Source organism: Sciurus carolinensis, chromosome 3 (assembly GCF_902686445.1).
Source record: "Sciurus carolinensis chromosome 3, mSciCar1.2, whole genome shotgun sequence".
NCBI classification, from domain to species: domain Eukaryota; kingdom Metazoa; phylum Chordata; class Mammalia; order Rodentia; family Sciuridae; genus Sciurus; species Sciurus carolinensis.
This window is the reverse complement of record NC_062215.1, coordinates 43,768,278-43,782,145: the sequence shown is the minus strand read 5'-3', so window position 1 is coordinate 43,782,145 and position 13,868 is coordinate 43,768,278. Positions and strand designations below refer to the sequence as shown.

Genomic DNA, 13,868 nt, shown 5'->3' with positions numbered 1-13,868 from the left:
GAATGAGGTCCACAAGAAGACCATAGTAGTTATTAAAAAAAAGCTTAAAGGCACATTAAATTTTCAGGGAATTGTGTTGTTTTTTTTTTTTTTTTGAACTGTGTTCTGTTTTGAACTCATCAAATATTACCAAAGTATATACAGAATTATTTCTAATCTAGCATTCACTTGAATAGGCAGAAGAAGTTGAATGGAGAGGGAAGAATGATTTACTAAATATGTGGGATAATCCTTAAAAAAAAAAAAAAACAATTTAAAAAGTAAACAGGTTTGCAAGAAAAATCAAAATTATACAGAATTCTGCGAAATTAAAATAAGCGTCCCTCTTCTATGGTACCAACTGGGTAGTAGCTGCTATTAAAGAGTCTGTTATGTATCATTTTAGGAATTATCAATGAATAAAAATATGTGTATTTTTGTTTTGATATACAAAGTAAATAATTTTATAGATTCTTCATAATATGTCAAGAAGTACAAAAGTCCCAAGTAAGTACTAAATCTGTAGATTACATTTTCAAACCCCATACACTTTCCAGGTATCCTGGAAAGGCTCTCTAATCTCCCTGCTAGACCTGACCTTTAGCACATGCACAATGGAACAGAAATGTACAAATGCAGCCACAGTGACTGTCATGCCAATACCTGTATTCATCTACTATCCTCTAAACTTCACTTTTCTTTCTTCATCATCTAGCCTGGTGTCTTGCTCGTTCACTGCATTTAATAATAGGTATCTGTTACCATCTGTGGAACATGCATTTTAATATTATATAACTCATTAAATTAGCAGAACCAATCTCTTAAGAAACTGGGTAAGGTTCCCAATAATAATCATTTAATTGTTTAATGGATAAGATTATATCTTCTTAAGAACTGATTTTTTTCTTATAAGGGGTTTATTTGGTGAGCTCTTCTGGTTAAATGTTTCCCTGAAATCAAGCGTTGAAGTTCAGAGCAGTAAGAAAGCACTAACCATACACAATGTCAACTAATGTACTATTAAGCCCATGATGATATTTCAATACAGTAATAAAGTGGTGACCTACTTCACTATAGAAAGTCAGGAATCAGGCTGGGTGTGCTGGCACATGCTTGTAATCCCAGCAGCTGTGGAGGCTGAGGCAGGAGGACCGCAAGTTCAAAGCCAGCCTCAGCAAAAACGAGGTACTAAGAAACTCAGTTGAAACCCTATCTCTAAGTAAAATACAAACAGGGGTGGGGTTGTGGCTCAGTGGTCTATTCCCTCTGAGTTCAATCCCTGGTACCTCTCCACCCATCCCGCCAAAAAAAAAAAAAAAAAAAAAAAAAAAAAAAAAGAAAGCCAGGAATCAATTCTATCTCCATCTCCCTGTTCTCTTTCTCTCCCACCAAGTGAGGATATAGTGAGCAGGTGCCATCTGAAAGCAAGAAGAGGACCTTTGCCAAAAACTAACCCTGCCAGACCTTAATCTGGGACTGCCAACATACAGAACTGTGAGAAAATACATTTCTGTTAAACCACCATGTCTATGGTGTTTTGTTATGGCAGCCCAAGTGGACCAAGACACATTTTCATACCATTAAGTAACAAATACCTAAATGATGTGGAAGTGGCTTTGGAACAAGACAATGAATAAAGGCTGTAGGAGTTTTAAGGTATATGCTAGAAAAAGCCTAGATTACCATGAAGGGACAGTCAGTAGAAATGTGAACATTAAATTCGATTCTGGTGAGGTCTCAGGAAGTCAGAAGGAGAGCTGGAGAGAAAGCCTCCATTTTCTTAGAAAATACATAAATAATCATGAATAGAATGTTGGATGTAAAATGCCACTCTGATAAGGTATCAGATAGATAAGAGGAACAAGTTATTGGAAAATGGAGAGAAGGTCATCCCTCAAGTTACACAGAACTTGGCTGACTTGTGTTCTAGTGTTTTGTGGAAGATAGAACTGTGATGGATAAAATTAGATATTTAGATGAGATTTCTAAGAAAAATGTTGAAGGTGCTGCCTGGGTCTTTCCTAATGCTTATAGCAAAGTGTTAAGTTGATAGATGGATGGAAGGAGGAATTGTAAAGCAAAAATGCACTAGAACTTAAAGATTTTGGAAAAATTTCAGCCTCTCCATATTGTAAAAAATGAGAAAGTCTGTTCTGAAGAGAACCATTTGATGAACAGATTAATACGAGCAAATTACAAAATTGGCCATCTCAGTAGTAATCAGGAGACAGAAAAAAAAGAGGCACAGAATAAAAGAGGGCTGCTGGACTCCAAAGATCCAACAGGAACAGACAGACAACAGAGTTATCTGGCTATGTACATGCATCATATTTCAGTAAGAGGGAAACGTATTCCACACATGTACAACCATAAAAATGCGAAGTTATACTCCATTTACATATGATATGTCAAAATACATTCTACTGTCATGCATAACTAAAAAGAACAAATTAAAAAAAAAAAAAGAGGGAAATGTGATCCCCAATGGAGATTCAGAAATCAGCAGGTTTGCTACTCTCACCATAGACCCCAGTGGGCCTAGAGCACAGAGTATTGAACCAAAGAGGTTATTCTTCAGTCTGAAGAGCTAAAGGAATGCACCTTCCTAGGTTTTGAACTTATTTGGATCTGTTACCCTTTCTTCTTAAAAATATGTATAATACAATATGTATATATATAAAGAAGCTAATTTAAAGATTCAAGGAAAATGCATCTTAGTTGGTTTCAGTTGTTATAACAAAATTCTATAGCTCAAGTGGCTTTAACAACAAAAATACTTTCTCCCTTTTGGAACAGGATTATCTGTCTATTCCACCCTGTCCCACCATCATATTTCATAAGCATGTAACTTGATTTCCCAGATTCCAGTTGGAGAGGAATTCTGTCTCAGGATGAAATTTGAACTCACACTTGCTTTTGGTGATATCTAGATTAGACTGTAGAACTTGGATTGCAGAGTTAATTTTTGAATGAGTTAAGAATTTTGGAGGCTGTTGAACCCTTGCCTAGCACATGTGAGGCACTGGGTTTGATCCTCAGTACCACATAAAAATAAATAACTAAATAAAGAGTTAGCTGGTGCTACCAATTTAAAAAAATAATTTTGGAGTCTGTTGGAATGGGATAAATGTAATTTGCATGTAATAAGGAAATCAATTTTGGTGAGTTGGAATGGAATGCTATGGACTAAATTATGTTGCCCTAAAATTCATATGTTGAAGCCTGACCTCCAGATGTGACTGTATTTGAGATGGGGTTTTTAGCAGGAAACTTATAGAACTGGTGTCTTATAAGAGGAAGCCAAAGAGAGATCTCTCCACCATGTGAGGATACAGCGAGAAGGTAGCTATCTGCAAGCAAGGAGGAGAACCCTCATCAGAAACTGACCCTGCTAGACCTTAATCTAGGATTTTTGGGCTGCAAAACTGAGAAAGTATTTTTGTTGTTAAAGCCACCTGAGCTATAGAATTTTGTTATGACAGCTGAAACCAACTAAGATGCATTTTCCTCAAATTTTTAAATTAGCTTCCATATATATATATATATATTATACATATTTTAATATGTGTATTTTTAATACACATATTTTTTAGTTGTCAATGGACCTTCATTTATTTATTCACATGTGGTGCTGAGGATTGAACCCAGTGCTTCACACATGCCAGGCAAGCACTCTACCACTGTGCTCAACCACAGCCCCAAATTAGCTTCTTAAAAATGTTTATTTTTACCCAGTTTACTACCTCTCCACTGTATCCTTTCACAAGTAGGGAACTGAGGCTGACACTTCATGATCTTCCCAGAACAGATTAAAAAATATAATAAATTAAGGCAGATGATGAGAATAAAGGTCTTGATAACAAAAGGTCTTTGGCTTCACTACTGTTCTCACAAATCAGATCTGTCCCTGAAAAAAAAAAAAGAACAACTTGTGTTGCTGGGCCAGAGCAGACACTGCACAGGTAGAAACAAATGGGGTGCCTGGCATAAACCCAAAATATTATTAATACTAATATTAATAGGGAGAAAACAAATCACAACATATACTCACTGAGTAAAAGGGTCATATCATATATGAAAACAGGAGTTAATGACTTCTATAAATTAACTTGAAACCATATATTTTTTCAAGGTTGACAGAGGAAAAAATTTAGAAACAGAAAAAAAGTAATCTGTTTAGGTCATATAGTTAATAACCTGATAAAGCTGGGGTTTCAGTCTGGGCAATCTAGCACTATCTAGATCTGTGCTCTTTAAAATATTACAAAATTCATTGGCATAAGAAGAGAAGAAATTCTCTCATGATGATCACAATAGTTTACCCTGAACCAAATAAGACTGAGAAAAAAATCTAAACCTTTTCCTCATTACTTTGTTGGGTACTGAAATGAACAGAACCCCACTCTCCCAATCTAATAAAATGGACATCAACTCCCAACAGTGTCTAATATGATAGAGAATATATTTCATATTCAGCAACCAACACCATTAATAATCAAACACTAGATGTGTTCTTAATCAAATCATTAAGATACATAAAATTGCCTGCTCTTAATCATGTTGCTTAACAAAGTTTAAGGAATTTTTCCTAAAGCAATAAGAAGTAAAACAAAAATAAAGAGGCATATGTTGAAAAAAATTGTAAGCATTACTTGCAGATGATTTACCTATAAAACTTAAGAGAAGCAAGGGAAATACTGGTAGGTTTTTGACAGAAGTTTTGTTAAGTGATAAACAGAAAATCAATAAATCTACATACTAGCAGTAAATTCTTATAAAAACCTTATTCACGATAACGACAACAAAAAAAATCAATCAAAATCACCTTAGCAAGAACTACGTAGTACATAGTTGAAAAAACTATAGGTTTTGGGGTGTAGCTCATTGGTTGTGTTTGCCTAACATGTGTAAGGCCCTGGGTTGGACCACCAGTATTGCAAAACAACTAAAAACCTATCAACAAAATAAAAAAAACTATAAGAACCTGGGTGCACACCTATAATTCTGTTTAGTCACCTAGCATGCACTAAGCCTTGGGTTCAATCCCTATGACCACATATATACAATCTACAAAAGTTCTCTACTTTGACCCAGTAATTCATCATCTAGGAATGTACTTATGGTTCAAAGATTTACTAATAAAATTTTAAATTCTTAAATATTAGAAAAATTTGAATATTCAATAATATTTAAATATTCAGTATTCAATAATAAATTGTGGTACATCATTTTTTCTTTCTAATAACAGATTTTCCTTTTAAAGTGGTACTGGAAATCAAACCTAGGGTCTTGAGAATTCTGGGCAAATGCTCTAGCACTGAGCTACATCTCCAAACCTGTGGTAAATATTTCTGATCAAATCTTTACAACCATTAAAAACTTAAGGTCACATGCCAATAATTCCAGCTACTTGGAAGACTAAGGCAGTAGGATTACAAGTTTGAGGCCAGTCTGGGCAATTTAGGGAGACCCTGTCTCAAAATAAAAAGGGCTGGAGATATAGCTCAGTGGTAGAGCACCCTGGCTCAGTACTGGAAAAAGAGAGAGAGAGAGAGAGAGAGAGAGAGAGAGAGAGAGAGAGAGAGAGAGAGAGAGAGAGAGAGAGAGAGGCTTAAGTATTATCTATCTGGTTAATATTGAAATGTGAGTAGAGGGTTGGGGTTGTGGCTCAGTGGTAGCGTGCTTGCCTAGCATATGTGAGGTCCTGGATCCAATCCTTAACATCACATAAAAAATAAAATAAAGCTATTATGTCCCTCTACAACTAAAAAATATATTTGAAAATTTTTTAAAAATGTGAGTAGATTTGGGGTTTCATATAAACCTTGACAGCTGTCAATGGAATTGGTAGCTTAAAAATGGTGAGCTTTTAAAAAATGAAAGTGCTAAATGTAATAAGGTAGATTCTTACATTTGATGGTCATCATCTAAAAAATATTTTTAAACCAGGTGTTGTGACAAATGCCTGTAATCCCAGAGGTTCAGGACGCTGAGGCAGGAAGATCGAAAGTTAAGTCAGCCTCAGCAATTTAGCAAGGCCCTAAGCAACTTAGTGAGAACTTGTCCCAAAATAAAATAAAAGTTTAAAAGGAATGGGGATGTGGCTCAGTGGTTAAGCAGTCTTGGGTTCAATCCCTGGCACCAATAAAAAATTAAACAAACAAAATATTTTTAAGTCTTATTATTATATTATGTCATGAAAAATTCATATTACCAAATCTAAATAATTTAGCATTACTTTAATTTTAAAACAGAATTGGTTATCATACTTCAATATATTTTACACAATGTGTGATAAGTGCTCCACATGTATAAGTTCATTTGGTTATCACAACAAACTGTTTCAGAAGAATTTATTTATTTTTTATTTTTTTAAAAAATATTTTTGTAGTTGTAGATGGACAGTATGCCTTTATTTTATTTGTTTATTTTTATGTAGTGCTAAGGATCGAACCTGGTGCCTCACATGTGCTAGGCAAGCATTCTGCCACTGAGCCCCAATCCCAGCCCACTCAGAAGAATTTAGAATTTGCCTAATTGCATTATAAATAAAGTTTGGATATAAATAAAAGATTGTCTGATTTTAAAAGGCTTAAGTATTATTTAATGGCATGGGAATATGATACAGTGCTCTTGTGAAAAAAAAAAAAAAACCAGGATGCAAAACATTCTATACCATCTGATGCTAATTTTATTTAACATGGGTCAGGCAAGCCTCCTTTTCCTTATAATGTTCTAAAGTATCCTCACCCCACATCTCAGTTTATAGGACACCACACTTCAAATTATTTTTCTTATCATTGTTTGCATTTTTACTTCCTCTTCCTTTTGATGATCCCTACTCTCTTATCACTCCAACTAATCTATGGGTAAATTCATTCATTTAAAAATTTTTAATCCTCCCATAAGGATGTCTAATCTTTTATCTCTCTATAACTCATTTCTTATCCTTTGCAAACTACCCTAGCTAATCTTTACCCATCCAGAAGTCTAGGTGGATTTCCATTATCTCAAATTCTATTCCTTGAAATCTTGTCATTGCAACCTTTTAAGTAAGTCTTGACTTATTCCCTCATCTCCATCTCAGACACTGTTACTCTAAATTGAGATATTTTTCTTTCACCAGGACAAATGCAATAGATTAACTGGTCTATGATGCTAATCTCTTCAATTCATGCTTTATCAGTGATTGTTCTAAAGCAAAAACTTCATTCCTCTTCACTATTCAGTTTACTTTTCTATATTGATGTTATGTTCAAACAGAAAGAGATACATATTCGGCCAAGGCTAATTCATTCCCAGTTTATGTGAACTCCACTGCCTTTCCCATTCTAATCTGTGTATATGGAGTGGGGAGAGCTAACTAAAATAGACGTTGGAATGAAAAAGGAACCTCATTGAGAATGATTGAGTTCATGAACAACTCAGAGAGCCAACCTAAGTCTAACAATCCACTGAATTTTTTCTCAATAAGGTATTAATAAACTTAGAGCCACTGATAGCTTCTTCCCATTCCCAAACTCTGTTGAAGATCTTTTAAAAGTGCTAGGCAGTTCTCCAAGGCTATCATACTTCCTTTTGGTCTGCTTTCCTTGGTTTTCTTCTACTTACCCTACCTATTGTTAATCTTTGCTATGGAGTTGACACTTCCTTGCTCTGAATTCCAAGGAGTCTAATACTTAGGTTTCATTAATCTAGCTCAACAAAAAATAAAATTCTATGTGGGGTATAAAGTATATAGGCTTTGCAACATGGCAAAGCTAAATAAGCTCTTTTCCTTCCTATAGCCATTCCTAACATTCTGCTGGCAAGTGTCATCTGTCATTATAAAGTCTGAAAATACTAGATACTAGTTTGTCCACTGTGCAGTAGTAACAGTGGTTGGGAAGGTAGTATAGAGATGATGGTGGGAAGTCACATAGGACAGCAGACCCGAGAGAAAGTCTGTTGGGGCTTCTATTTTTTTCTCCATAATATAAAGAGATGTGTAGAAGGAAAATACCCACTTTCTTGGCAGGACACAATTGTGCTTGCATGTCACATCTGAAACTACTACAATTACTTTGTAACCACAAGGGGAGGCATGTTGATAACTGTGTAAAAGATGGGAAGGACTTGGGTTTTTTTCTTGTTTGTTTGTTTTTCAGGACTTGGGTTTTTGATGATGCTGTTGAGCCACACTGGACTTATCTTGCTTCTGGATGACTTCATATATGAGAGTACAAATCTTACTATTGAAGCCCAGCCAAGTGACCATTCATTTGTAATTTATTACTAACTCATGTGTGCCTATTGGTAATAACTCCCTTCCCTCATCTAAGAATGCACTGGTTCTAATCTAAGAACAATCCCCCCACGCCTATACACACACCAAACCATCCAAAAAACAATTGGGACCACAATTGTTGGAAAAATGTAGAAATTAAAAATAAACAAGTGGTAAATGAAGGTGATGGGGACCTTCTTTGTGTACAGACTTGACAATTTCTTATTTGGCAGCTTTTCCCTGATCCTTAGCTGTGTACCTGGAATCTACATAAGGGAAACAACTTACTAGTAAGCCAAATGAACTGTGTTTTCCTCAGAGACATCCCATGTATATTCCAGAATATGAGGTCAATTGTTTAAGTAAGGTTACAAGTTCATCTTAGAAATGGGTTAGTGTTCATTTACTTAAAGATAGGGACACTGTCCAAACTGGGATTAACTCCCAGTGCCTGATAATTATGACACACCTAACTACAGATTTCAGTTAAGATACAACTTCTTTCTTTAGTATTCCTGTCCTGTAAAAATAGCAGAACAAGCTGGGCGTGGTGTGCATACCTGTAATCTCAGAGACTTGGGAGGCTGAGATAGGACTGCAAATTCAAGGACAGCTTCAGCAATTTGGTGAGGCCTTAAGCAACTTAGTGAGACCCTGTCTTAAAACAAAAAAAGGGCTGGGGATGTAGCTCAGTGCACCTAGTTTCAAGCACCAGAACCAAAAAAAAAAAAAAAAAAAAAAAGCAGAGCCAATTTTGTGTTTTAGGAATGGACTGAAAATGCTGGCAAAGCTACCACTTTTGACTTTTTATATATATCTAGGGTGATAAATTTTTTTCTTTGCATACTAAAAGGAGCTTGTCTTTTCATCACAGTTTAAGTTATTACCATCACGGTTGTTACCCAGTAACATAAGAGCAAACCTAAAAACAGGGAAGCAAGTACAAATTCATTTACAATAAACCCTTAAAGCTATCTTGCTAGCCAGAAGCATATTTTAAAGCCTAAAATGTTGTAAAATTCACAAATGCCAGCTGTTCTTTTATAGGTTGAAGAAGTAAGTCGGAAACAAATACAGTAAAATATATTCATATATGCCAGGAGATGGAAGAAAAGGCATGTAGTATGCATGGTACATAAAAAAAATTATTATAGAAATTTTCAGATAGAAAAGTTAAAAAATAGTATAACAAACACTCATATCTTCTATCGAGATTCAAATTGTTAATACTCGCTATTTTGGGTTAATTTATGATATATATGTGTGTGTGTGTGTATACAAAATATGCATTTGTGTGTATCTATATATATAAAATATGTGTGTGAATGTATATATGGGTATATGTATGCATATATTTTCTGACTTATTTTAAAGTAAATTATAGATGTTATGGTCAGTTATATTTAATCTTGGTTTTCAATTTCTGCCCTTCTGAATAGAAGATCATTTTATTCCATGTTTTGTGAAATTCTTAAGGTTAAATAAAATGAGTAATGTTTGTGTTGTTGGAAAGCAAGATGGTCAGTGTAAGAGAAAAGATTCAATTGTAAGAACTAAAGATGTTAAACAAAATTCCTGAAACATTAACACTGAATTGTAATCATCAGTATAAGTTACTGATTTTTCTTTCCTCTTAAAGAAAAAATAGACATATCCTAGTTCTGTTCACTATCAGGGCCAGTTAGCAATGAGAAATAAAAACACTTAGCAAATAATGCTCCTAGTGTGTTGGCTGTAGTCTTCAAATATCATTCCATACTAAGACAAACCAAGGCTTCCTGGAGAAATGACTGATTCCAAAATCAGGGCAGGGAGGTATATATAAGAAGGTATTAGAGTTTTGTTGTCCATGAAAGTTAGGAAATCATAAAAGAGTAAAGACAGCCATCAGAATATACATGAGCCACCATGAAGAAGCTCACTAGTCAAAGATAGACAATTTAGGAATCAAAGAACCTACTGACTGTTTTAGTCAGCTTTTTCACTACTGTGACCAAAAAACCTAACAAGAACAATTTCAGAGGAAGAAAAATTTATTTGGCACTCAGAGTTTTAGAGGTCTCACTCCACAGATGGCCAACTCTGTTGCTCTATGCCTGAGGTGAGGCAGAACAGCATGGTAGAAAGGTGTGGAGGAAGAGAGTTGCTTAGGACATGCACCAGAAAGCAGAGAAAGCTCCACTCATGAGGGACAAAAGGCATGCCCCAAGTGACCACCACCTCTAGACACATCCTATCTGCCTAGCTGCCATCCAGTTAATCCTTACCAGCGGATTAATGTGCTGATTAGTTTAAAGCTCTCATAAGCCAGTCATTTCACCTCTGAACTTTCTCGAAAGCATAAGCTTTTGGGGAACACCTCATATCTAAACCATAACCATGACTGAACCTAAAACGTGGAATATATAAAAACACAGACATTCCTAATGAAATTAAAAGTGTCCCCCATCATCCAAGAAACAATGGATCACAATTAGGTTATCAATTCCTTATTCTGAGAACATCAATTAAATGGAAAGAATTGAGCATCTATCTTGCCTTATTGGTTCAAATTATATAGTAAGTAGTTAAACAGTCCCAGTTAATCGCGAAAGTTCTGCAAAAAAGAATTATAGCTAGTACATATAGAACATGTGAGACAATTAAAAACTTCCTATTTTGTAACTTCTAGTTAATGATTCAAGTTATAATCATGAGAACATTACATAAAAAGTTGATGGGTTTCTTTAAAATGAGGGAAACAGCTATTGCCATCTGAATTCACTCATCAAGTGCTGAATCACTAAAGGTGAGATAACCAGACAGTAAGCATCTCTTGATATAATGTATATACCTTGTTTAGATTTTGATTTCAAAAAAACAAATTGTACAAAGATATTTTTGAGTTGCCTGGAAAAATTTCAATATGGGCTTGGTGTTGGAGGAATCAAAGAATTAGTTATTATTAATTTAGTTAGATGTGATGATAATGGCATGATAGCCATAGGAAAATGTTCATGTTCTTTAGATTTGCATACCTAGGTATGTAAGGGTGAAAAAGTCTGATGTCTGGGATTTTCTTTAAAATACTTCATGTACACGAAAGATGTTAAGTGGGGATAGATGTTAAGTAAAGCAAATTACTGGGATATTACTGGAATTAGGTATAGGCATATGGGGGTTCATGCTACTGTTCTTTATATTTTTGTGTGGTTTTGAAATTATAATAATTTTTTTTTTTTTTTTTTTTTTTTTTTTTTTTTTGTGGTACTGGGAATCGAACTCAGGGCCTTGTGCTTGCAAGGCAAGCACTCTACTAGCTGAGCTATCTCCCCAGCCCTAAAAAATTTTAAAGATATAGATGTATAGAGAAATATCTATCTCAAGACAAAACATTTTGAACACAAGTTGAAGAAAGTTACTTCCATTACATCATTTAAAAATAAATGTGGTCCAGACCAGCAGAGGCAGTAGCCAGAGCAGCCACAGCCTGCACCTCCTCCCCTCTGCCCTTGCTTCCCTACCCCCAACCAGCCCCAGGTCTCTTTCCCACTTCCTCCTGCACCCTGCCTTTCTCCTCTGCCCACCGTGGGGGGCCTTCTCACTGGCCCCTATTGTCCTCCCCACCCCCCGCCACGTCTCCCACTCTTCCCCTTCCCACCTGCTTTCCTTTCTCCCTCAGCCTGCAGTTTTTGGTTTTCACCCTGACCAGTGACCAAAGACTTGAACACTGATCTACATGGACACTGGTGTGATTGAAGGTGGGTTAAATGTCATTCTCACCATTCAGCTGCTTATGCATGGAAAGAAAGTATCATTGGAAAGAAAGGAGAATCAGTTAAGAAGATGTGAGAGGAGAGTGGTGCACATAACAACATCTCAGAAGGAAATTGTCCTGAGAGAATCATCACTTTGACTGGACCCACTAATGCCATCTTCAAAGCCTTTGCTATGATCATTACAAACTGGAAGCTTGTAATAGCTTCCAATAGCACAGCTGCCAGTAGATCCCCCAATCACTCTGAGGCTGGTGGTCCCTGCTAGTCAGTGTGGCTCTCTCATTGGAAAAGGTGGTTGCAAGATTAAGAAAATACGAGAATATAGGGGCTCAAGTCCAGGTGGCAGGGGACATGCTTTCCAATTCAACTGAGCGGGTCATCACTATTGCTGGCATTCCGCAATCCATCACTGAGTGTGTCAAACAGATCTGCGTGGTCATGCTGAGACTCTCCCAGTCCCTCCTCAAGGGTGTGACCATCTCATACCGGCACAAACTATTAAGTTCTCCAGTTATCTCTGCAGGTGGTCAGGACAGGTACAGTACAGGCAGCGACAGTGCAAGCTTTCCCCACACCACCCCGTCCATGTGCCTCAACTCTGACCTGGAGGGACCACCTCTAAAGGCCTATACCATTCAAGGACAGTGTGCCATTCCACAGTCAGATTTGACCAAGCTGCACCAGTTGCAATGCAATAGTCTCATTTTCCTTTGACACATGGCAACACTGGATTCAGTGGCATTGAATCCACCTCTCTAGAGGTGAAAGGCTATTTGGGCATGAACTCACCATTCCAAATGACTTGATTGGCTGCATAATCGGGAGTCAAGGAGCCAAAATCAATGAAATCCATCAGATGTCTGGGGTGCAGATCAACATTGCAAAGCCAATGGAAGGATCTACTGACAGGCAGGTTACCATCACTAGATCTGCTGCCAGCATTAGCCTGGCTCTGTATCTAATCAACGTCAGACTTTCCTGGAGACGGGTGGCATGAGGAGCAGCTAGACCAATGCAGATTCATCCATAATCCCTTTCTGCTGTTCACCACCACCCATGATCCATCTGTGTAGTTTCTGAACAGTCAGTGATTCCAGGTTTTAAATAGCTTGTAAATTTTCAGTTTCTACACATTTTATCATCCACTCGTGATTTTTTAATTAAAGCGTTTTAATTCCTTTCTCAGTTCAGCTGTTAATGCTGAGATACATATTTAGTTTTATGAGCTTCTCCCCCCACCTTTTTTTCTGGCTCATGAATTTTTCTGTTTGTCATGGAATGTAAGAGTGGACTACTTATACATTTCAGTTTAGTTATGTAATGTCAGGAATTTTTCAAAAAAATTAAAAGATGGACTGGAACTTTTTCTTTATATAAACTGGATGCCACAGTGATTCATGTGGGGTTTTCTTCCTGTTATTTTTGTACCTTTTATCCCTTACAGGACCCTGATTGGGTTTTAAATAGAAGCCCTTAGTGCAATTAAGATATTTTCTCTGTTCATCACTTTCATGTTTTTATTCACCCTCTATCCTTCCTTCCTACAAACCTGTACCTAGTTGCCCCTTTTGAAACCCGTGTACAGATTGAAGAGTAGACTTTTCCTAGGACTTAACTGTAGAAAAGGTGTGAAGTTCCATGGTCAGGGGGTGCACACGTTCATATACATGGAAGCAGTTCACCTGTATCAGATTGGGATTCACCATCATGGGAAAATCTGTCCCCTTGTTCAATCTTGCATATTTAAACTAAAACTTGTTTTAGTTTAAAACTTTTTGTTTTTAGCTTAAAACTTTTTGTTTTTGTCTCTTGTTTTCAGTAAAAATAAAACATATAAATAAATAAATAAATGTGAAGCAGTTTTA

General features: G+C 36.3%; 1 protein-coding gene and 1 pseudogene across 2 annotated transcripts in view; one reads left to right on the top strand and one right to left on the bottom strand.

Moving 5' to 3' along the window:
* Pigl (phosphatidylinositol glycan anchor biosynthesis class L) overlaps positions 1–13,868 on the bottom strand; it is a 95,232-nt gene that overhangs the window by 64,282 nt on the left and 17,082 nt on the right. The gene's annotated exons all lie outside the window — the stretch shown is intronic.
* On the top strand, positions 11,958–13,011 carry LOC124979067 (poly(rC)-binding protein 2-like; annotated as a pseudogene).